Here is a 24,868-nt window from a genome sequence, read left to right as displayed (position 1 = left end):
ATCTTACATACCTTCCTTTTTCTTTTTCTTCAGAAATTTGTCATTTACCTTAACTGCCAACTACAACAGAGAGATACAAGTCTCATTAAAGGGATACAAGTACACCATAGGAATTGGGATGGAACATGAAGTTTCTTCTTGCCTTCTTTTACTCTAGGTGTATTAAAAGCCATCTCTTCATCTCCAGTCTAGGGCTCAGCCACTGCAATTGCAGGCAGAATCCACTACAAGCCAGACCTTGGAAGTAATTTGTTACAAAAGAAGTAGTTTTCGGCTATAAGTTCTCTTTCCAATAAGAAAGGTATATTGCATTACAGTTATGTGATGAAAGATCATTTTGTTCTTTTTACAGAAGGAAATTTACATTCTAAAGTTACAGGTGTGGCTTCATAAAATGGTTGAGAAGAAATATCAAAGAATTCAAGTGCTGACTTAGCTATCCATCAGACTGATGCTTTCTGTAATGAACCAAGGCAGTTAAAGTGTTGTCAAAATGCAATAACTGTTCAATGTGGATTGTAGTGTGAAATAAGACTTGAAATGTGCAATCTAAGTCATGGTGACACCAAAGTAAAACAGAATTGACAGTGTATTTTATGGAGAGGTTTAGCCTATATTGCATAGTCTGTCCTCTCACCAGGAAGCAGCTCGTTCTAATAGTTCATCAAAGAATGTGAAAAGTGTTCCAATACAGCCACACTTGGGATAGCAGTCTTTTTCATTTGGATGTATTTTGTCACTGTATATGTCCCACTGATTTGGTTGTGCAGTGCCATACACTTCCAATCTTGAATTTAATTCAGCCACTACCAAAATCAGTTTTTAATGTTTGTGGCCTGCATGCATCCAAATAAGAATTTGGTTTAGTATGAACATTTAAGGCCAGGTGTGAACTGAAACCAAATTAATACAATAGCCTTGATGGTTAATTAGACATTTGGTGTTAAAAATTCTGACCTTATTAATGTTAAATTATAGCTAATTAAACTGTTGCTATGTTAAATGATATTTGAATACTGAAATGTTCCTCACGTTATAATATATTAATGAGAAAGCAATTGCATATTCAATGCCCTAGTGACTTTTCCTTACATTTACATTAAAATAAGATTTCCCCTTGTGTTCCCACTGAAAATGCTTGAAATATATAATAAAATACCTCTGTAACCAGAGGATAGATTTTTCATGGGTCATCCAGACATACACTTATGCTTGTTGTTGTTTGCTTTGTTACCCAAAATGCCAGGGTCCTTAGAGGGCACCCACAATCACTATCATACAGGGATTTTATTAGCTCAATTAAAGCTCCTGAGAAGTCTTGGGCAACTAAAAGCAGGGGTCAGGCCTGTATACTATATATCATTTCTGAGAAACAGAACTCCAAGTCCAAAGGTAGTTTTATTTGTAGATATCAGACAGTCACTATGTACACAAAAGCACACTCACACTCATTCACAAGAAATAAAGACATAAAGTGTGGTAGCAGGTAGCAACTTTAGGGATTTCAGAGGGTAATGCTACTGTACCAGTTGTAGAAATGGGGCTCCAATCAAGGGACACTGTGAAGTGTAATGGCTCAGCAGCTGCCAGCAATGCTGAGGAGTCAAGCGAAATACTGACAGAATGTCTCTCTGAATCTCAAGTGAGACCAAATTGGCTGGAATATTTATAGGACAAAATGTATCTTGGGGCATATTTTGGTGTTAAAATGAAGTTTATAGAAGATAAGGATAAGAAGGGAACTTGTAAATGGCTCGACAATCAGTATAAATGTCTCTGAATAATGGAGTATCTCTTCCAGGAGGTATACTCGGCATTTTATTGTTTTGCAAACACCATGTTAATCACCCATCATCACTCCTATCAATGAAGGCATTATGTGGATTCTGGTTGTGATCTGTCCTGGGTCATATGTTCTTGAGCTTCCTCCATGCTGAGCCAGTTAAGTCTCCTTATGTGGTCATGGATGTTCTTATATGGCATGGCTATTTCCAGCATTGGGCATGCCTTCTCAGCTTTATGACTAAAACATCTCTTTTGATGTCAATTTAATATTGAGAAAGAGAATGAGTGCAGGGGGCCAGACCTTGGGATAACAGCGTTTCAAGTTGTTTCCGACTTATGGCAGCACTAAGGCAAACCCATCATGGGGTATTCTTGGCAAGATTTGTTCAGAGGACACCTTCCCCAGAGGCTGAGAGCATGTGACTTGCCCAAGGTCACCCAGTGAATTTCATGGCTGAGTGGGGAATCAAATCCTGGTCTCCAGAGTTGTAGCCCAATACTCAAACCACTACACCATGTTGGCACTGAACCTAAATATCACTATAAAATAAAAGTGCACTTCTGTTCAGGAATATTGGGAATAAATCAGTGATAACACATTTTTGCATGTCAGCACTCATTCAGTATGCAAGCATAATTACCATACATAAAATAGCTGTGCTCATTTGACACTAGTCTAATATTTGTAAATACTGTATACTAAGAAAACTAGCAGAAACATAATTGTTATAAAAGGGTATAGCAACCCAAAGTCTGGGAATGACTACTGTCTTTGCACTGTTTGGACCATAGATCGCCTATAATTACATATCCCATTCATTTCAATTTTCTGCACATATCAAACATATCCAATCTAAAATGAGCAAACAAACTGACTAAGGTTTATCTTTCTGCATTTCAAATTCTTAATCCTATAATAATAAATTTAATCAAGAAGGGGCATTTAGCCTGACATTCCCTCTGCACCAAACGTAGCCCAGAAATCCTATTTGTGTCTTTACCATATCATCTCCCTATAGGATTTTTCTTGAAGACAGATAGCTATGTTAGGAGTATGACATATAGATTTCCTGCAACCTATAGACTATGTGAGATATTTCCTATAAAATCTTAAATAATGATTTTTGTCTTCCTGAGTAGAATGGTTTCATCACTTCATGATATGGAATTGCATGGCTCAAAGACAAAAGAGACTGTTATTGGGTCAGAATGACTTTATGTTAGATCGGATCTGTCTGGGAATGGGGTATGAGTAGCAGTCATGTAGCTTCCTATGGCATCATATTTCATGAACTAAAGACCTTACCAGGTGTACAATGTATGTGTTATCTTCAGTTGACAGATATCTATATTTAGTTATAAATGTGACACTGTAAAATGTTACAGTGAATGTGTAAATGATTCTGACATTTCTACGGAGACATGAAATGTATACAACATAAAAACAACATGCCTCCACAATAGGTTGTGGAGAAGAAGAGTCTGTTTGTTCCTCATGCTATGAAACTATCCAAATATTGCCAGACTGCAGCTCCCAGTGTACCTTGCCAGCATACCCAGTATGGTGGCTAGCCAGCAGGTTGGCGGACGCTGGGAGCTTTAGTCCAACAACATTTGGCACACCCTTGGATTAAAGTGGCATAAGAAAATATATGATATGTAACCTCTCTTTTCCATTTGTTAGACCCATGAAGATAATAAAAACCCTGAATACACATCTGGACAGAATTCTGGAAAAGAATAAGAGCAATCATCACCCCAAAATTTAATCCAAATGAGGTACCACTACTGTGATCTAGAAAAACTGTTAATTTGTATGGAGAGGTACAGGTCATTTGGGATTGGGTTAAGGTCCCTTCAAAAACTATGTACAGGGTCTGGTGATTCTTTCGGTGGAGGTGCAGGTGACATGGGTGCCAAACAGTCCCTTTTTAAATTTAATTAAATTAAATTTTTATTTATTTTGAATTTTATCATCTTAGGTTTATGATGGGCATTTAATATTTCTGATGAATATTGCACACTTCTGATATGCATTGAGCACTCCTGTTACACTCCAGCACTTTCTAGGAGGTATATGGATGTACATTGTGTGTTTTCTGATGTGAATCAGTGCCCATTGAACATTGGAGCCATGTTGCATCAGTCACTCCACTGGCTATCACTGTGAATATCTGTAATATCTGTAATAACATGGCAGTCCCTAGCTGAGTACAGAGGCTGCAAAACTATGTGTGTATGTGTGTGTGTATATGTGCCTTAAAGTCACCTTTTGACTTATGGTGACCCTATCAATTTAATAGGTTTTTGTTAAGAAAGGAATATTCAAAGGTGGTTTTTCCAGGTCCTTCCTCTCAAATATAGCCAAAGCTATATTCTTTGGTAATCTTCCATCCAAGTATTAACAAGGGTTGGCCTTGTGTAGCTTCCAAGATCAGACTGGATCTGGTGACTTTAGGACAAAACTACTGCAGCCATTCACTCAAAACCACAAGGTTGCGAGTTCAAGACGAGCAAAAGGGCCCAAGCTCGACTCAGGCTTGCATCCTTCCAAGGTCGCTAAAATGAGTACCCAGACTGTTGGGGGCAAATTAGCTTACTTGCTAATTAGCTTACTTGCTGTTCACCGCTATGATCTTTGGAATAGCGGTATATAAATAAAACAAATTATTATTATTATTATTATTATTATTATTATTTCTCACACATGGATGTCCCATGATGAATTACTACCACTATTTCACATGTATTTGCAATATGTTATATATTATTTTAATTCTTTTCTTGCAGTGTATTTAGTCTGAAAGGGGTAATTTCTTTGATAAAAACTATAACAACATTCAATACAGGTAGTGCTACAGCTGCCCTCATTCTGAATTTGCTGTTTGTCCTGAGTGATGTGTTTTAACACTTGATGTTGATATATATATATATATATATATATATATATTTGTGTGTTGTGTGTGTGTGTGTTGAAAAAACTGTTAATATCTTACAAGTATGGTAATTTTTTTAAAAAAAATCAGGATATATAATCTAATTCATATTAAACCAATCAGTTAATTGGGATGAGTAGCAATGTGATGACATCCTTATGTGTCAACAGAATGGTGCCAAAGCAATAGGCAATCAAGACAGCACATTTGGGGAAATGTTTATACTGAAAATGTTTGCTTTAAAAATGTTTGCTTTAAAAATTATTACTTGTTAGGAATTCTTGAGCTTTGACATCTTTATATTTACACTGAAACAGAGCTGAAAGATCACTTTTTAAAGATAATACATATTGCTTGCCAAATGAACAACTTTATTGCAACTAATGTGTTGTGAAAATCAATAAGCAGTTAATCAGTCTATAGATGCATTATTTGTTACAGGCATTACCCACAATTTAATTAAATTGTTCAGATAACATTGCTGATTCTTGCAATTCACTTAATTGTCAGGGAAAATGAGGGGAAAGTTTAGCCAGAGGACATTTGTCAGTGACATTTTTATGGTGTGAATCATGTAGCCCTCCAGATGTTGGTGGATCATGAACCCAAAGAGGCTTATCTAGCATAGCAAAGGCCGAGAATACTGGGAGGTGCAGTTCCACAAGTTTTGGAAGACTGCATAATTCATCCCACTGTTACAGTGCAAAGTAGATCTGCATGCATCATGATGCATTAATGGTGGGACTGGTTCTCACAGAACCACTCATTAAAGGAAATTCTAAAGCCATATAGCTCATTGCTGAAAACTGGAGCTATTTGATCATCAACTCTGTTCACCAATCAACTAATGCAATCCAAATTACACCAAAATAAGGAAGTACACCTATGTGTCTGAAGAATCGATGTTTCAAGCAAGGAGAATATTGAAGGAGACATAACTATGAGCCACTTATATGCAGGTTAAACATGCCTCAAAGAGTATCTTTCTATATACATGAGTCTTCCACCATCAACTGCAATCTTCTAATAGACTAACTTGCAGCCTTCTGATAAGTGAAGAGTCACAACAACAGTCAAGAGCTTTAATCCTATGACTTGCCAATTATTTTTATTATTATTTTTATTATTAAAAAATTATCTGCAGTTTATTTGTGTCTTTTAAAGAAAATGTAAAGTCTACTTGTCATGCAAACTAATGGCTTGGCAGTGTGACTTTACAACCTGTCGTGATCATCTCATTGTGACTTATATTGTTATGAATATTTTTGATACAATATAAGAAAAAATAGTTCAGTTCTTTACTTTTACTTAAGCTTGTTTGGATTCTAGCAGGGGAGCACAGCTATCATATACTATTGACCACATAATGGTACACTCCTTCTATCTGGGATGGTTGTCCTCTTCCACAGAGCATGTAGTTTTGGGATGCATATGGAGCAGTGAGTGAGGAAGGGGACACCCGCCTAGCCAGCCAGATCAGCCGAACCAACCCTGGTGATCAATGGGGTGACAGATGTCACAACTAGATCGTCCTTATATCCAGTTCTTTGCCTTTACAGAATTTGTCATTAATTTAAATGACAACTTTATTTTTGTTGACTTGGACTGCATCTGCACTACAGAATTAATACAGTTCAAGTCAGTGCAGTTCAAATTACAGCAACTCTTTCACTGGGTTTTCATGACCTTTGATTTATTCTGAGGAAGTTTACCATTGCTTTCTCCTTAGGCTTACTATAGCTGCTGCCACACTGCAGAATTAATTCAGTTTGACACCACTTTAACTTCCATGGCTCCATCCTATGGAATCCTGGGATTTGTCATTTGTTTGTGACACCAAAGTTCTCTTGATATTTCACAAAAGTACAAATCTCAGTATTCTATGATTCTATGTTTGTATCTATGATTCTATGATTCTATTCCATAGCATTGAACCATGACAGATAAAGTGGTGTCCAACTGCAGTGCAGATGCAGTCAAAATGCAAAATTGCGTCAATGAAATAAATGCCAGGGGAAAATGCCCTTCTTGATGTCACGTATTGTGGGGAAGTTAACAAGGTAAGGAAAACCATTGAACAAAATAGTGCAATTTACGCATGCTTTGCATTATGATTCTAACTCTCCCCCACATCCCTCTGCTCCAGCTGGAGAAATATTCACCAGGATCCAACAGTCAAAGGCTACCCATGACCCCAAGAGCAAATTCACTGATTTAATGAAACTGTGTGCAAGACATTATTCTTTGATATTGATAAAATATATGAATGTTTTTTTAAAAAAAAACTCTAATCTTTAGTAATCTTGGCTTTGCCTCATCATAGGTCAAAACTGAAAGCCAGCCTGTTAGATTATAGCTCTCTATGTCATCATTATTCCTGGTAGCAAATATTAAAGATGTCATACAGTTGGGCTTCCTACTGTATCATTATCACTGTACATTATAATTGAAGACATGACTTCAGCATTTTTCAAAATTTTACTCTCCTTCCTTTTGGACTCATTGAAGGTTTGAAAGCCACAGCAGAATGTTAACTTTGTACAATCCATTTTATAGCCCATCAAGTCATGCAAGTCCCCAAGCAAGTCATAGTTAAATCCATGTCATCAGAGTCCCAGGTATAGAGTTCTTCGGGGGCAGACAGGTTATTAGCTTTGCATATATTTTTAAACTAATTAGGTTGTCTCCAAACTTACCCTCAAATACATATGTCAGCTAGGAAATGTTAGTTTTAAATTAACTGTCAATCCTGTCTAACATTAATTTAGCTGAGCACAAACCTCATGGAACTGAGCACAAAGGTAATGTTAATTTTTGTTTCAGTCAGCAATCAATGTAAATGCCAGAAATACCACGGCTGCTAAATTAAATATGTGCTTAAGGAAAATGCTATTTTATATCAATAACATTTTTGCTGCATTAAAATAAGTGCACAACTCCAAGCTTTTGAAGAAAGGATAATAAACAGAAAGTCGAAGGTTTGACAGAACTTCATGAAGTCTTTCATTTATAGAATGTTACATTCACTAGGTGTGTGAAAAGTGTACAGAGGGATTTCTAGTAAGAAGGCAAGCATTGCTGATAAAGATTAAAATATCAGGGGCAATGAAAATCTTGCCAAACAAAGTTATTTCAGGAAAGATATGCATAGGTAGCCCTGTTGGCCATAAAGCCATTACCAAAATCCACAAAACAGTGATACCTTTATGGAACCAGCCAAAATGCACAAAGTACATGTCAAAAGCTTTCAAAGCTCTACTGGCTTCTTCATCTGGCAAAAGTGTTAAAAACTATACAGGAGGGGTGAAAATGATGATGTTAGTCAAAGGTATGCCTTTTGTTGAGATGTTGTTGATGCTGTTCTAAGTTTTGAAGGATACCTTTGCAGGCAGGCCACTCCTTCTGCTAGCCATTTGGTACCGGAAAATAAATTATTTTAAAGTCTTGGAAAGTTATTTTGCATCATTAAGGTAAAGAAGAGATACTGGTTGACCAGAGTCTAGATCCAAAATCTGAATGCATGTTATGGTTGTGATTATCCCATTAATGTAAAATGGATTTGTCCATCCTAAGAAATTAAGGGCGGAAGCAGACAGCCGAAAAAGAGCAGCCAGAGGCTGTTCCAACCCATGTCAGGCCAAGACTGTGGTAACCACACAGCCCACTCCTGAAGCGTGCTGCTGCCATGGTCCCAAACAAGGTGTTGGCAGGAGCGGATTATATCTGCTCCTGAAAAGTCCAGCTCCTGCTGCTTCAGTGCAGCTTCAAAGAAGCTTACGGCCACCTCAGGAGTGTGCGTCATCTGAACACCATGCCCTCAAAGGGGATGGAAGCGGCTTCTTTTGGCCCATCTGTTTCAGGCCTTAGTCTTACATTTTATTACACTTTCCCTTTGAACTTAGAAGGCTGCACTAACCTTCTTGTGAAGTTAGTATATTTTAGGACAAGAGTGGGCAAGGGTGCCACTTTTCCAGTTGGCAAGTACTCAAAGGCCACCTGATCAAAAGGTCTGGCATGAGATGCAGGGACAATGTTTAATGGAGCTTTTAAAAGTAGTAGTAGTAGTAGTAGTAAACAATATTAATAATGACAACAGCAACAGTAATTAAAAATATAATCTACCTTTCCGTTTGTATTAATTTTTATAGTTATATTTAGATTTTAGATTTTTATTGTTAAGAATAAAAGTCACCCAGTACAAAAAGATCACTGACAAAAAATATTCCTCCTAGGCACACTTTGGTGATATTCACAATGAAATTGATTTATTGCTGTTATCTTATTTGTCATCATGTTGGCTTTGACCTATACTTTTAACAGCCCTGCTCAAGTCTTGCAGACTGAGGCTGTGGCTTTCTTAATCAGTCTCTCTGCCTGTAATGCAGTCTTCCTCCTTTCCTACTGCCTTCCAATTTGAGTTTATTGTTTTCCCCCCTAATATGTCATGTTGTCTCATGATATGCCCAAAGTACAATAGCCTCAGTGTAGTCATTTTACTTCTAAGGAATGCTCCAGCTTGATTTTCTCTAAGACCCGTATGTTTGTCTTTCTGCTAGCCCATCATATCAATTCAACTCCAGCACCACTTTCAGATTAGTTTATTCCCTTCTGTCAGCTTTATTCTCTACCCACTTTTCACTACTGTTTACAGAAAATGGATTTTCTGTGTCATGGATAATTCTAACATTGATATTTAATGATATATTTTATGGATATATAATGCTATTAAATAGATCATTATATTTAATGATATATCTTTGTATTTGAGGATCTTACCTAGCTTGTTCCTAATTGCCTTCCCATGTCCAAGTCTTCTGATTTCATGACTACAGTCTCCATTTCAATTAATGACTGAGACAATGTACAGGTAATTATGATGTCTTCATACTTCCTTGTAACACACACACACATATATCCACCCTCCAATGCATCTCCTAACAGAATGCATTAAATGCTGGAAGAGAAGGAAGAAAGCCTCATTTGCCTAAAGTTATGAGACCCATTGTATGGGGGGAGAGGACACACACAAAAATTTTTTCCAGAAGTGATTCTTTGTTTTTGTTGGGTTGTGGGACGGATGAATAATAAGAGAATATAAACATGGCCATTAGTCTGGGGCAGTTGAAATGTATTAATTTTTTTGCCTGGCAGAGAACATGATGGTGCATTTAAGAGAGAAAGCATGTGGTTTCTGTGGAGGCAAAGATAATAAACCCACAAGAGCCAATCACAAGTCAACATAGCAATATACCACTGATTCTTCCAAGAACCTGAAGCAGCATTCCTAGAAAGATGTATGCTATTAGTAATGGTGCCTTACACTGATTTCCAGGGCTTAGTTCTAATAATTGCAAAATGAAACATTATTAACTATTCAATTGCTGGACAAAGCAGGCAGAAAGAAATCCCCCAAAGGAGGCATAATTGTGGTACATAACATACCCTATATCTTATGCATATGAAGGATATACATATGAAGGACATGAGGCATGCCTGGTTCTTAAGAAAGTCTCTGCTTATTCTTATGAAAGTCTACAGGATGATGCTAGTATCCATTATACAGCATTCATATATTATTTATGTACTTTTGTAGTGTAAAATTCCTAAGGGTACATCTATACTGTAAAAATAATGCACTTTGACATGACTTTAACTGTCATGGCTCCATCCTACAGAATCCTGGGATTTGTAGTTTTGTGATTCACCAGCAGAGAAGACTAAAGACCTTGTAAAACTACAAATCCCAATGTTTAGCCTGGAGAATAGAAGGTTAAGAGGTGATATGATAGCCCTGTTTAAATATTTGAAGGGATGTCATATTGAGAAGGGAACAAGCTTGTATCTTTTAAAATCTTATTTATTTATATATTTATATCCCACTTTCCCACTTACTAGACATTTTGAAACAATACAATGTTTTAAAAAATAAACTTTTTCTTTCAGAATACAGCAGCCAAAAAACCCCACCAAAAACACATAATATAAACAATTCATTATTCAGGGATAACTATCAACCCAGCAGTCCAAACACCTGCTTAAAAGAAAAGAAATGGTCTTGATAAGGTGGCAAAAATCTTTCATTCCTATCTAGCAAAATAATTGGTTTTATTTTGTTGCCTTGCTCAGTTTCATAGTCTGTGGGGAGATGACATATTGTCAATTACATATCTTATTTCAATCTCCCTGACCTGCTCTATCCCTAAAGTGGAATAGTATGTGAATTTGAACTTCTGGCATTGCTTTCTCCCCTGCCTTTGAAACTGTTGAGTTTATAACAAAGTTTGGTGCACGCAATGTGATGAATTGTGTCCAGTTGTCACTTTGTGTTAGTGGAAAACATTTCTGCAGGGCAAAAGGCCCTATTTTCACCTACTGACCTCTGTCTAGTGTAGGTAACCTTTCTTTATCCCATTTCATCCCAGGGGGACATCCAGCCCTCAAAAGTGGCTTTTCTGGGGGCAGATGGAACTCTAAACAGTAGTTAGCATTGGTGAGAATCAATTGTCCTCCCTTGTGCAAGTAAAGTGTTTCCAATTAGTGCAAAACAATAACACAGTACAACTCGATCTTTCCATCTATAATTTGTTTTGTTTTGCTTTGTTTTTAAAAACACACTAATATCTTTTGATTCACTTTATTCTGCAGTATTGTTATTATTTGTTAGCAGATAAATTTACCCATACAGAATACCTAATAAGAATTTAGTTATTTCTGGAGCAAAGCTAAACAATGCATTGCAAAAAGTAACATTATGCTTGATATTGCTGTAGGCTGTTTGAAATTTTTATCACTTGTCTGTTGTAACTTTGAATACCAGCTAGATTTAAATAACCTTGGCTTCTGCATTATTATTTAAATAGTGTCATCACTGCAAAGAATAATGTAGGAGAGTGGTATGAGTCAAGAGAGTCAGTGAGAGATTACAATTCAAATTTAGGATTTTAGACCCAGAGTGGCATTTGATACAATGGCTATGAACCGTACGTAAAGTACGAGAAGAGTTCTCATGAATTCTTTTAAATTATATACATAAATCCTATTGAGCTAGATGAGTACTCATCCATGTTTCTCTTCTGGTCTTAAGCAACCTTCAACCACTTTTCATTGTTTATAGTATCTCTCTCTCTCTCTCTCTGGCTTTGCTTCGCGAACGAAGATTCAGGAAAGACTCATCCCGCGCTTCGTACAAGCGTGTTGGTGACTAAAAAGGCCAATCCGGGACAAACAAGTCCAGTTACAGAAAGCACAGCGGAAAGTCTCCTTGGGTGATGTTTCCGAGTTGTGGTTCTTTCTGCGTTGTCGTTTCTCTTCAAGACTCGTTCGCCATGAGCTTTCAAAAAAGGCTGCAGCATCGTGGATAGTGCGTCTCCATGCCTCCTGATGCGAGGCCAGGGCAGACCATTGTTGGTGATCAGTTTGGCCAAGCCTGAGATGTTGTTTCAGGGAGTCCTTGTATCTCTTCTTTGGGGCACCCCTCTTACGGTGACCCGTGGTGAGTTCACCATAAAATACTATTTTTGGGAGGCGATGGTCCTTCATCCTAGAAACGTGTCCTGCCCAGCGCAGCTGCGTCCTCAATAGCATGGCCTCAATGCTGGTGATCCGTGCTTGCTCAAGGGCAGCAACATTTGTCACATGGTCAGTCCAGTGTATATTTAGAATTGTGCGTAAACAGCGCTGATGAAAGCGTTCAAGGAGTCGTAGGTGTTGGCGATAAGTGACCCATGTTTCAGACACATAGAGGAGAATAGACAGTACAATGGCTCTATACACACTGATTTTTGTGCTTCGCTTCAAGTGTTTGTTACTCCAGACTCTTTTGTGAAGCCTTCCGAATGCACCATATGCCTTTGCCAGTCTGTGATTGATCTCTTTATCAATCTTGGTGTCTGAGGAGATGATGCTTCCAAGGTAGGTGAACTGCTGGACGGACTTAAGCACAGATGTGCCTACGGTGATGTGGGGATGGTAGTGTTCTTCCTGAGGTGCCGGCTAGTAGAGAACTTCCATTTTCTTCAAACTGACTTCCAGTCCAAAGAGCTCTGCAGCTGTTGTAAAACAAGATGTTAGGCGCTGCAGAGCTGCTTCCATATGGGCAGCGAGGGCAGCATTGTCAGCAAAAAGCAGCTCACGAACTAGATAGTTTAGAGTCTTAGTGCGGGCCCTCAGGCGGCTTAAGTTAAACAGGCTACCATCAGTACAGTAGCGTATATAAATGCCGTCTTCTTCTTTGAGATCTGCCGTAGCCCTTTGGAGCATCATGCTGAAGAAGACTGTAAATAGAGTTGGAGCGAGAACACAACCTTGTTTCACACCATTAGTTATTAGAAAGGGCTCCGAGAGAGCATCGCCATATCTGACTTGACCTTGCTGGCCTTCATGTAGCAGGAGGATCATTTTGATTAATTTGGGGGGGGGCATCCTAGTCGTTCCAGGATGTGCCACAGACCTTTTCTACTCACAGTGGCGAAGGCTTTGGTGGGGTCAACAAATGTAACATAGGCGGGGTACAAACCGCCGCTTTGCGGTGCTCCCCCGCCGCCACCATTTGCTCCGTGCGGGAGCCGCAGCAGCCAAACCTCGCGACTCCCGCGCAGAGCAAAAAAGAAGCTCCATTTCGGAGCTTCTTCTTGCGGCGCCTCTGTGACGTCGCGAGGCGCCTGGCGCGGACTCGCGACGTCATAGGTGCCGCGACACGTCTGGACGCTGTGCGTCCAGTACGTAAAGATGGCGGCGCCCATGTAGAAGGTGCGCCGCCATCTTGTACGTATAGGATACGTACTAGGGTTAGGGAGGTGCGGAAGCACCGCCCCTTCCTAACCCTAGTACGTATCCTATACGTACTAAATGGCGGTTTGTATCCCGCCATAGCATCCTTTGTTCTGCTCTCTACATTTCTCTTGCAGGTGTCTACGGGCAAATAGCTCTAAAGCTGCATTGGCTTTCAGGGAGAAGTTCTTCTGCAGTAGCAGGGACTAATCTGTTCAGCAGTATCCTTGCAAGGATTTTTCCAGCAACAGAGAGCAGTGTTATACCTCAATAGTTTGAGCAATCCTATTTTGCTCCTTTTTTGTCATACAGGGTGATGATGACTGCATCTCGGAGATCTGATGGCAGTTCCCCTTTTTCCCAGCAACTCACAAGGAGCTCGTGGAGTTTAGCATGGAGAACATGACCTCTGTGTTTCCAAGCTTCAGGTGGAATTCCATCAATCCCGGCAGCCTTGCCATTTTTCATCTGCTGTATGGCCTTAACGGTTTCTTCCAAAGTGAGAGCTATGTCCAACTCCTTCTTCATCGGTTGTTGTGTCATATGTTGAATAGCTGAGTCTTGGATTACTCGGTTGGCACTAAAGAGGCTTTGGAAATGTTCAGCTCATCGGTTCAGAATGGAAGCTTTATCTGTGATTAGTGTTTGACCATCTGTACTGTATAGGGAGCTTTGGATCTGAGATGTAGGTCCAAACACTGCTTTAAGAGCTTCATAAAATCCTCTGGAATCACCCAGATCTGCACAATGTTGTGTCCATTCTGCTAAATTGATCCACCACTTGTTCTGAATGTCTCAGAGTTTTTGTTGGAGTTGACTACATGCGAGGCGAAAGGCTGCTTTTCTTACATGGCAAGATGGCTGGGCGAGGTGTGCCTGGTGAGCAGTTCTCTTCTTTGCCAACAGCTCCTGGATCTCTTGGTTGTTTTCATCAAACCAGTCTTGGTTTTTCTTGAGGGAGAACCCTAAGGATTTTTCTGTAGATTGCAGGACGCTGTTTTTGATATGTTGCCAAAGCACTGTAGGAGAAGAGTCTACAGGATGGTCTTCAAGTTTTGTTTGCAAATTTGCCTGGAAGTTGTCTCTTATGGCAGCTTGTTGAAGATTGTTGACTTAGAGTCTCCTCTTTAGGATGCCACCCCTCTTAGGTTTGAACTGGAAATGAAGATATTGGCCTGTTACAGACAGCCAAAATAAAGCTGCTTCGAGTCACAGTGGAGGTATGGTGTTTCAATGATGCATGCATCCTAAGAGTCCAGAAGTCCCACCAAAGCCACACTCCAGCCCTAAGGACTGGAGCGTGGCTTTGATGCGACTTCTGGACTCTTAGGACGCATGCATCATTGAAACACTATACCTCCACTGTGACTCGAAGCAGCTTTATTTTGGCCTGTCTGTAACAGGCCTTAGTTTGCAGCTTATGAGGCGATGATCTGTTTGACATTCTGAAAGTACAGCTTACTCTTGTCTTGAATGCATACAATTGCATTGTTAATATGGTAGCCAACATACCTAAACTCATAGGAATGACTGCCAAGCTCTCAGAACCTTTGTGATATTATCTGTGTGTGACATTTCCTGGGGCGACAATTGCAGGCATATTTTCCCCAGTGTTCTATATCAGGTGTCCAAGACCACTTAAGCTGTGGATAAGCCTTTTCTTGCTGTTCTTTCCCATTCTAATCTATAGTGGCAGGTCTCAAAAGAAACATATAATCAATTGTTCGACCTACCCATCTGTGTCTGCCAAAACCAATGGAAAAAGTCTTCATTCACTAAAAGCTATGCTGGCTGAATTCCATTCTGTGCCAGGAAGGAGTCTGATTCCTAATTTAGAAATTTAAATTATTTTTAATGTGTATCTGGAACAAACAGTGAAACTTTAATCTCGTCCCATTAATGCTAGGTAAACCAATTCCTAAGTAAGAATAATTTCTTTTTAATGATTTCATATACTTACAAATATGTATATTTTAAATCATACTATATCTGTCCCAACTTAATTTGTTACTCTTTCTTTCTTGTTTCTCTCTGTCTGTTTTAGATCAGAAGCTGCTTGGTGTACGTTCCTGGATTGATTTTTTACAGAACTATTTACCAGGGCTGTAGCTATAGGGTTAGTTATAGGGGAATTTCCCCATCAATAAGAATTCTCTCTCCTATGAAATTTTCCTTCAGTCTCCAAATTTCTAGCTCAGTTGAGCACTTAGAAGTACAATTTAGGTATCCAAAGAATACAGACAGGCAAAGTTAACAATGTAATGTGAACATAAATATGAGTTCTATGTGTGAATGGTTTTCAGTGTCTCAGTGGCCTGCAGTGAGTAATGTTTTACATTTTTTCTGCTCTCACAAGCAGACATCCAGCACATTCCATTTGTTGGGCAAATGGAAGTCATGTCTTCTGGATAAGGATCACAACACATGGAATGGCAAACAGAAGCAAATCACACATTATGACACAGCTGGGGCTTTCTATTCCACCTGTGTTCAATTTGATCATGGCTATTTGAAAAATACACATGATACAGAATAATACAGTTGGAAGCGATGGCAAAGGCTATCTAGTCCAACCTTCTACCATGCAGGAATCCACAACTGAATGACTCTCGAAAGGTAGACATCCAACATCTCTTTAAAGAACGCCAAAGAAGGATAGTCCACCACCCTTTGAGTCAGTCTATTTCATTGTTGAGCAGCTAATGACAAAAATGTGTACATTTGAAAAATAAGCACAAATTTCTTTAGGCAAATGCTAAGTACTGGTCTATACTGAGCTGACCTTTGATTATCTTTGCTTGGTTTTGTACTATATACCCCATGGGAGTCAATCTCCATCAGCCTTAACCTTGGGGGAGGTGCAGTTCAGCCCAGGGCCTCTCTGAAGCCCAACATTGGGATAATCTATGCAGAATTAGAGTTTAGGGGCCCCACTGTATCATTGATGATGAGGTGATGCTAGATCCTACCAGTGAAAGGGCCAAAATGCTTCTCTGCTATTTATCATTTTATCCATCACTAACCACCAGTAATCTTATAGCAGTGATGTGCGTCAGTATTTGGTACCTAATAAAATCTTGGGAAATAAATAAATCTCAGGGAAGCTTGGAACTACACCCACCTCCAGAACAGAACATGGTGCAAGGATTGGTGTCAATCCATGAAACGTTACTTACTAGTCCTTAGAGAATTTCCAAGATGTAAAGAAATAATTGTACCCAATGGGAACAAATATGGTACTGATCCTTGACACATTGGGGAAATACTAGCACTCTTCCACAATAGATGTTTTAGGATGCACTGCTTTAGATGGTTTAAACTAATCAGATGGATGAGTACATAAGAAAAAATGAATATAAAAATGTGTATACATCTCCTTGTGGCAAAATTCAGTATGGGAACTGGATGGAATGTGAATGCCACTGGGAACTTGAGAGATTCAGGCCTGTTACAGACTGCCAAAATAAAGCTGCTTCGGGTCTCTTTGCAGGTATGCTATTTAAATGACGCATGGGTCCTAAGAGTCCGGAGGTCGCGCCAAAGCCACACTCCAGTCCTAAGCACTGGAGTGAAGCTTTGGTGCAGCTTCTGGATTCTTAGGGTGCATGCATCATTGAAATATCATACCTCCAAAGAGACCCGAAGCAGCTTTATTTTGGCAGTCTGTAACAGGCCTCAGTCTTAAAAAAGCAAGGCAGAGAGATTTTCACAATCCTAATTTGGATTGGGCTTCTGAAATTTTGGCAAATTACTATTTATTTCAGTTACTGTTTATCCCATTCCCCAACTTGTTGAAAGGGATGGAGATACAACAGCTTTACAAATGTTTCAGCTTTGAGTGCTTTAAAAGATCCAGGGAAGGCAGAAATGGAAAGTAAGAGGCAGAAAGTGCCTTGCAGAACATTTTGTAAAACCTCAGCACTCCTGAGGCTATTCTGTGAAATTCAGAACCTTTGCTCCCTTAGAAAGTTATTCAGGGTTTTGGCAAGTGTCTGATTAGTGATGTGTCTGTCACATATACATCAAATGTAGTAAGGTTCAAACTAAGAGGTCAGGAAAATGTCCAGCACAAAGGAGCTTTGTCAGAGTATCTACAAAAACAACAGGTCTGAAGACATTAGGGTCACTTGAAAAGTGGATGTCAGTGTGGGAGTACTGTGACAAGGAGACACAAGATGACCAGGACAACAATGAGTGAGACAAGTTACAAGGCAGAAAGGTAGGAAGAAAGTTTTAGGTGAAAAATGTTTACTTTCTTTCATTGGGAGGAAGCAGAGAAAGCAAATATTTCTACTCTGTGGATGAAACTGTCACTAGGAAGAGCAACTCTGTCAGTTTCTCCAGATGTCATTTTACATTATTTCATTCACTTTCCATGTAACTCCATCTTGAAGGTGACTATCTGAGATAGCGAGCTCCAAATCTAACAGAACCTGAGAAACATTCACCCCTAATATTGACTATAGCTCCACAGCAACCATGAAGTAAGGAAACCATTGAAAGACTGCCACCCATTATCATTTTTCATCAATTTCTCATTAACTATTGATGCTTTCATTTTCCATATATGGAAGGATTTTAATCACCCCTGCCTCCAATAGCAGGCCCACTTAAATGTTTAGTTGTCAGATAATTTATATTTTATGGGCTTGACTTGTTTCTCATAGCTATCCTATTTAATATTTCCCATATCCTAGTATTCATTCATCTCTTTAAAGATACCCTATGGTTTTTTTCCTCAGTGCCTCTTCACTACATATTATTTCATATATTTGCTCCTTTATGAAGAAATATATGTATTAAAAGCCATTTCCATTCACTAAAACACACTTTCTATAAAACTATTATCTTAAAACTTTATTTTTTCCATAAGCAGAACAGAACAGAGTCATAATGCAAACAAAAACATCAAAAGATGGCAATTACTCTCCTAGTTATTTTTATTTAATATTTGCATTAATTATATTTGTCTGAAGTGCTTCTTCTTGAGCCACAAACAGATGTTCTTCAGTTTCTTTTTGCAAAACCCCATTCTCTAATCATATGTAAATGTTCCTTTTCACACTTTTCCCTTCTACTGTCTCAACGTACTGGCCATGCATTGTTTTCTTTTGCCAGGCTTCTTAGTGATTTTTCATAATTTACTTTCTCTAGATTACTCTTATAGATTACTCTTATAGTCCTGCTATTCCACTTTAACTGCTCTGGCTACCTCCTGTTGCATCCTGGGACTTGAAGTTTAGGGAGAGGCATTTAGGATTCTCAGCCAGAGAGCTCTTAGGCCTCACTGAACTACAAGCCTCAGAATGCAACAGGAGGCAGCCAGAGCAGTTAAAGTGGAATAGCAGCACTATAAGAGTATTATAGTTCAGTAAATGCTTTGTATGTGCATCTATTACCATATTCTCTTTGCTTTCTTTGATATATTCACTCAAGGATTTTCTTTCCCTCTTTAACAGTTTGTTTCGCTTGTAATAAATCTCAGTCACCAATATTACATGTTGGTGTGGTGGTGGTGGTGGTGGTAGTAATAGTAGTATCATCATCATCATCAGTAGTAGTTATTCTCAGCTGTACAGACCACCAAATATTGCTGACTGAAACTGTGGACCATTAATTATTCAGATTTCATTCAAGAAATAGTGACATATAGTTGGATAATGTGGCATGCTCCAAGTAGTGTCATTTTCTTTTGTGATTGTTTTATTGCGATCCAACCTATTGTGACCTAACTGGTCAACCATCATGGCACTACCTTTTCTACTACCATGGTATATGAGGAAAGAGGTTATGCTGGTGCTATCATTCCTACTGCCAGGGTCCCAAAGTCAGATAGACTTTTGCTGAGGAGCCAAAATATTCCACCTGTCTTTGCCCTGCATCATTGCCACAGCAACCAAATCGTGCAGCAACGATGTGCTCCCTCTCAGGAGCAAAAAGAAGCTGCCAAAAGCAGCTTCCTGGAAGGGGCGTGATAATTATGTGCACACGTCATTATTGTGCCTCTTCCGGCCAGAGGCGTGTGGGCACGCCCCATGTGGGCAGGTCGCTGGCAAGATAGAGCACGGGTTCCTCTAGAAGAGCTGGGTGGGTGCATATGGACGCCCAACCCTACAGAGCCCTTGTATCAGCCCCAGACCAGCACAAAGCAACCATCAGTACTGGGACAAGGTTTCCATTTCACCAAATGGATTCACAGCATTCAAGTTGTTGGTCCTTCCCCTCTTTTTGCTTTTATTGCTTTTTCCATATCTATATTTTTGCCTCTGCATTTATAATAGCAGAATAGACACTAATTATTGCTTTGAAATATTGCTTAGAATCATGGTGATAACAATAAAAAATAGTTTAATCTGTAAAATAAAAGCTACTACTTCTGTTTAGAATGGGGCATATTGAATCCAGGGGGAATATGTATGTAAGTCCTCTAGATACCTTCTTAAGATTTTCTCTCTTAGGTTCTAAATACAACAAAGTATACATTTTACTCAAATTTAATTTTAATTCTTATTATCAAGAGCATCTGTAATATGAGACATCCCACGTAATGAGCAATAACTATGTTTTTGCAGAAACCCATATAGATAGCTGGGCTGAAAAGATTGAATTAATGAATTGATGCTATTAAATACCCACAGGTACTCTGCTGTCTTTAATAATCTAAAATGTGGAGTTTCTAAAGAAATCATGCACACTCTCTCAAGCACACATACACAACTCTCTAGGTTTTTTTAAAAAATAGTATTAACTTCAGTAACTCAGAGTTTTCAAAAATAAATTTGTTACAAAAGTTGTTTTAGTCTTCTGAATTTTCTGCATTTCCCCATTTTCTGTAACCCAAAATTTCCAATTTCAAGTCCATATCAGATTATAATCCAAAATTCCTTTAAAAAGCGTAGCAGAAATGGGGATATATCTAAAAATAATTATGGATAACACCTGAAGAAGAAGGGACTGCAGAATGAACATAAAATGTTCCCTCCTTATAACTTAATCCATAAAAAAATAGCAGTGCAATCTTAGGCGCGTTACAAACGCACACAAAGTATGCGCTCCGCGCGTACTAGGGTTAGAAAGGGGCGTGCTAGGGTTAGGAAGGGTCTTACCTTCCTAACCGGCCCCGTCCCTAGTACGTGCGGAGCATGTAGTAAATGGCGGCGCCCGTCCACACGGGGGCCACCATCTTGATGTCTCGGACGCACAGCATCCAGACGTCGTGCGGTGGAAGTGACGCTGCGAGTGCGCACCTCGTGGTGCCACTTCCGGGTGCCAAGAAGAAGTGCCATTTCGGTGCTTCTTTTTAGCTGCTCCAGGAAGCCTTGCGGTCTGGCCACTGGGGCTTCTCGGCGCAGCTAATGGCGGCGGCGGCGGCAGACCGCCCGCTTTAGGGTGGTCTGTAACGCGCCTTAGTCAAAGATATGTGAGTGGGATTTATGATTGTACACAAGCCTTTCATGCTGCAGAAATAGCCATGTACTAGCAAAAATCTTTTCTGCCAGCTGATCTCAGACATCTGCCAAAGATCCATTTGCCAGCAGAATTGCTCTGCTGAATAAGATCTGCCAGAAGAAAAGCCAAAAAAATGGGGGGGGGGGGGGGGCAGGGTAGAGAAGGCAGGGTGCCAGAGGTTAGCCATATTATGCCAGATACAACATTCTTCCAGCTCACAGTACTGCCATAATGATGGCACAATATTAGGTACCTGTGAAGGTATGGCCGTGTGCGTGTGTGTGTGCCTTCAAGTCACCTCTCAACTTATAGTGATCCTGTGAATTTTTCACTGGGTTTTCTTAAGGAAGGAGGATTTGACAGTTCCTGCCTCTGAAATATAGCCCACAGCACCAGAAATTCACTGGTGCTCTCCCATCCAAGTACTATCCAGGGTTAATTCTGCTTAGCTTCTGAGATCTGGTGCCTTTAGGGGAGTCCTAATTAATTTCAAATATCTCTACACAAGGATAGGGTTAGCAATCCTTCATTCCAGAAAATTTGTTTAGATTACATGAAATTCTACTTGAGATTCTACTTCCAGATACCTAAAATCTTGTCCACATCTGAAGAGCCCCACTCACTTCCCTAATAGCCTCTCCTCCCTGAATAAGGACCTGACCTGGTAATGGTAGGAAATTCTGGGAGCATTGTATTTCTACACTGATAAAGTTTGTTTTCTAAAGTTGTGTGCTCAGCTGCTGTATCTGCTTGTTTTGAAATCTGTAGGGTTTTTTTATTTATGTTTTTTAATCCTAGAGAAAATCATAAAGTAGTTCAACTCTAGGCTATTTGTCCCAGATCACTCTCTCTCTCTCAGAGAGAGAGAGAAAGAGAGAGAGAACAAACTCTTTCCAATCACAAGACCATTAAAGTTTAGCACTACAACTGGATTCATTCTTCACCCAAAATGTATGACTAGAGGCTTTCTTGAAGTCTTTTTTGTTTTCATTGCCTTCTTTACCACAACCTCTGATGTAAAGTTGATGACATCTTAATTGCTTTTAAGAGAGCAAGAGGAAAGGGATTCACAAATGTTAATCTTCCTTTTGTCAGCTGGTTCACAAAGCACTTTTGGATTCTTGCAATGTGTCATGTGAGTTGGAACAAAAATAATACCACCCATTGTGCTCAGTTAAGGATTCATGAAATTAGTCTCTTTGATGAACACATGAGCACACAACCATCTGCTTATAGTCTCAGAGCATCAAGCTACAAAGTATATTGATAAGATACGTTTCCCAGGTTCAAATTACCTCATCAACTTTGAGTGAAAGTACAGACTGGAACAGATGGGTAGAATGTGGGATATCAACCAGCATGTCAGTAGTTCATTGGAAGTGACTGAAGAAATTAGCTAATTAAGAGAACATGGGAGAAACACAATAGACCCTAGCCAAGATCCAATGCACTTTTAGGATAGCACAAATATATGCCACCATAGTTACATTGGGTCGTGTAGTTGTGCAACTGGCTGCTGCACCACAGGTGCAAAAGAGCTTACTAGTTGTGGCAATGGACAAGTAGCTACCTATCCAGCAAGTCAATGGTGAATGGCAAGCCTGTGTGTGTGCTGGTGAATCAAATATTTTAAAAGCTCCTTTGGTTAAAATGATGGGACACCATCACTCTTTGGTGATGGATGGTTAAGACAATAACAACAAAAGCAGCAACAACATTTATTTATAATGCCCTTTCAACCAAAGGGTGGTACATCAGAACATATACAATAAAAAGTGAACGATAACATGCCACGTTATAAAATGCTAAAATACTAAAATAATATACCAATTTGTTAAAAAAACAACAACAGTGTTATGGACTACAGATGAAAACATTTAATATGTATCTAACACAACTTTGCCCCCTCCCTGACCTCAGCATCCTTTAAAGTTCAAAGGTTCAACATTCCTTTGCAAAATACACTAAATAGGGTCTGTTTTGAAATGTATTTTGATCCCCCAAATCTGCTCTCCAGTCCAGCCTAGGAAACTGCTACACTAACAGAATCATGAAAAAAATGATTGTTTAAAAATGGTGTCCTGCTTTGCTTTAAATTCAGTTTTTCACATTATATTGTGGTTATATTTAAGCATATCAGTATGGTTTTGATGCAAGACCTAGCCAATATTGACCTGCCCTGGTTCAATAAAAAATAATGGGTCTTTCTTTGAACCTTGGAGATATATTTATAGACCTTTGTTTCTCTCTGGAAAAAGGACTAATCCATAATATTGTCATGTTTTTACAGCTAATTCAGTCTTTTCCCTGGTGTAATACTCAGTATAGGTAAATGACTCATTTCATTATTTTCAGTTAAATGCTTTGTTCAGCTACGCAGCACATGTGCATAAAGTTCTGGAACTAATTCAGGGATGGGGAAGATGTGGCCCTCAAAAACTTTTGTTGCACTGCAAATCCTATCATCTTTCTCCATTGGCTAGAGCTGATGGGGCCTGCAATCCAACAATAATCTGTATGGTCTCGTTGTTGTGTGCCTCCAAGTCATTTCCATCTTATGGCAACCCTAAAGCAAACCTGTCATAGAGTTTTCTTGGCAAAATTTGTTCAGAGGAGCTTTTCAATCCTTGATTAAATACCTACATAGTTTTTAGACATACAAGAGCCAATGTAGCATACTGAGGTGTGTGGAGAAATATATGTTCCTCCTCCAAATTGCCCCCCCCGCCTGCTCTCTCTCTCTCTCTCTCTCTCTCTCTCTCTCTCTCTCTCTCTCTCTCTCTCTAAACATACCAGCTGAGCCAGCCAGAGAGCACACTATGCACTATGGTTTGGAGCAGCCAGCCTGGCAAGGCAGCTCTTTCCCTACTCTTCTCTCTCCACATGTACTTACATCGATTCTCTGGCTGGCATTCTGTTAGTACATACAGGTATATTCCACTGGTTTGTTCATTGCAGGAAGAGGAATCCATTAACATCCTCATGCAGTGACCAAAACCCCTGAGGGGCTCACCTTCCTCCTGCAGCCTCCCCACTCCCATTCATGGGGAACAACAGAGAAATGGCTTTCTATAATCCCATAAACAAACACAGGATGAAGAAGGCATTCTCTGGCCTTCCCAAGTGTCCTCTGGACCTGGAGGATGGCATCATTGCTGAGCATCTCATTTTTATGCACACCTTCAAATCACCTGGCAATTTATGATGACCCCATGAATTTCATAAGGTTTTCTTAGGCAAGGAATCATCAAAGCTGGTTTTGCCAGTTCCTTCCTCTGAAATATAGCCTTCAGCACCCAGTATTCATTGGCAGTCTCCCATCCAACTACTAATCAAGGCTGACCCTATTTAGCATCCAGGCTTACACAGGAACTGGTGCCTTTAGGATATTTAGACCCTCCACTCAACATGAAATGGCCATAGAACTGAGCCCCACCTGAGGAAGTTGATTCCTGCAGGAAAGTGAGGGGAAATGGGTTGTAGTTCTGCCTGGTGAAACTTTTATGATACATTTCCTAGTGCAGGATCTCAACCTATTCTTCTCTTTCTGACTGTGTCAATACTAGTCTCTTTCATTTGATCAGAATGAAGAAAGGCAAAAAACAAACAAAAAAAACCCAAAACAAAACAAAACAGGCTACATATTTAAAAGTTTAAAAACAAAAACAAAAAACCACTCAACTAACTTGAGTCTCTAATGCATCTTACATTTTCATTGTGTTTCCTCCTCCCTCCTCATCCATTCTCCCTCTCTCTCCCTTTGTTTTCCCCTCCCTCTCTTGTTGTTGATTCTTTTGCTATTTGTTAGCTGCACAAAACCACATGAAGAAGCAGTAAGTGGCACTTTCTCTTCTCCAGTCCTATTGCTCAACATGCTCATTACTGTATAATGGAAGAAGCCCTATTACATTACTTTGCAAAGTTATTCT

This window comes from Sceloporus undulatus, chromosome 2, assembly GCF_019175285.1.
Source record: "Sceloporus undulatus isolate JIND9_A2432 ecotype Alabama chromosome 2, SceUnd_v1.1, whole genome shotgun sequence".
Taxonomy (NCBI): Eukaryota; Metazoa; Chordata; class Lepidosauria; order Squamata; family Phrynosomatidae; genus Sceloporus; species Sceloporus undulatus.
This window is presented reverse-complemented; position numbering follows the sequence as displayed.